At 38.2% G+C, this 1,527-nt stretch overlaps 1 long non-coding RNA gene across 1 annotated transcript; it reads left to right on the top strand.

The window, feature by feature from the left end:
- The first annotated feature begins 270 nt into the window (after positions 1–270).
- Positions 271–1,097, top strand: LOC117943476. Its single transcript, XR_004656354.1, has 2 exons — positions 271–307; positions 1,007–1,097. It is a non-coding gene; the product is annotated as an uncharacterized LOC117943476 (long non-coding RNA).
- The last annotated feature ends 430 nt before the right edge of the window (positions 1,098–1,527 follow it).

Below are 1,527 nucleotides of genomic sequence, written 5' to 3'. Positions count from 1 at the left end.
TGGCTGTACAAGAGATACAGTTAACATACCACAATCTAACTCTGTAATCTACAAACTCAAAGAGAAACAGGAAAAGTGCACTCAGTAGAATGCAGATCTCTGGGTGCATGTGGGTGGGGAACAGGGAGTGAAGAATAGCCTCCTGTTTCTAGTGTTATGGTATTGTTACCCTGTGTATTGGGTTTGCCAAACTGTCTCAACTTAATACAGTGAGTAAACAATAAATGGAACAATAATTCCGAACTTCTCAAGTTAAACAATATAATTTCATAATTATGGAACGGGCCGCCGGAGAAAAATAGGGGAGGTTCATTAGGGTTGGCCAGTAATTTGATAAACCGTGGGGTCTTAAAAATTGCAATGGTATCAGTTTTAATAAAAATAAATGCAATGCACTTTTATAGGAGACAAATATTAAATATTATATATAATCAATTTAATGCCTAAAAATGCTTGACAAATATTAAATATTATATATAATCAATTTAATGCCTAAAAATGCTTATGTGTGTGACTGTCATCACGTGACAGTAAATGTAAATGTAGCGCTATTCTAGTCTAAACGACTACTCAAAGCGCTTTTACAACATACAGGAACCATTCACCATTCACACACATTCATACACTGTGGCCGAGGCCGCCGTACAAGGTGCCACCTGTTCATCAGATACACACTCACACACATTCACACACTGATGCGCAGCATCGGGGGCAACTGGAGGAAAGAGAGAGAGAGAGAGAGAGAGAGAGGGAAAGATTGCAAGTTGTAGAAGAACACGACTTCTGCAGTTTGGCAGCATTTGGGGTTCCAACCTAATGAGAAGGGAGAGCTTTTTCAGTATTAGTGTTTAGTATTCAGTTTCTGAACAGTGTATGCCCAAGCCAACAGTTTGGTGACACCGTCTTAGCCTCAGGTCATCATTTGTAATTCGTCACGGTAATACCGTATATCAAAATAGGGAGGAGGTTTGACGGTATCAAAATTTGGTTACCGCCCAACTCTAAGGGTCATGTCTTCTCATTCTTTTTTGAGGGGAGGGTCATCCAACTATTTTTAGTCTAGGGGGGAGGTTCACCCAACTTTTGTATTCATGAAACAGCAACAATGTTTTATTGTTTTATTTCATATGAATACTAGTTTACCAGAGGAGTACCTTAGTATATGAAGTAATGCAGTAATGCAGGAATTGTGCATTTAGTTTCCATGCTTATTGTGTTTCCACAACAATGTTAGTGAGTGAATCTACTAAAATGGCTACCATAACAGTGGAGTGTGATGTGTAAGATGAGAAAGAAGAGGTTTGTCACGTATGTCATAGATGTAAAAACAATGGCTGTACTGCTTTGTCAAGCGCAAACCAGAACAGAAGGCATCAATAAATATTACCTTAAATTAATACCTAATTCCCCAATAATTTTAGAGGGTCAAAGAAAAAAGCATTATTGGCAAAGGGAGAGATAAGTCTTTTTTGACAAAAGACCACAAAACTCGTCCGGTAGCCTCTTAAATACAAAAAGAAACAGTCC

Source organism: Etheostoma cragini, chromosome 4, assembly GCF_013103735.1.
Source record: "Etheostoma cragini isolate CJK2018 chromosome 4, CSU_Ecrag_1.0, whole genome shotgun sequence".
Classification (NCBI taxonomy): domain Eukaryota; kingdom Metazoa; phylum Chordata; class Actinopteri; order Perciformes; family Percidae; genus Etheostoma; species Etheostoma cragini.
This window is presented reverse-complemented; position numbering and strand designations above follow the sequence as displayed.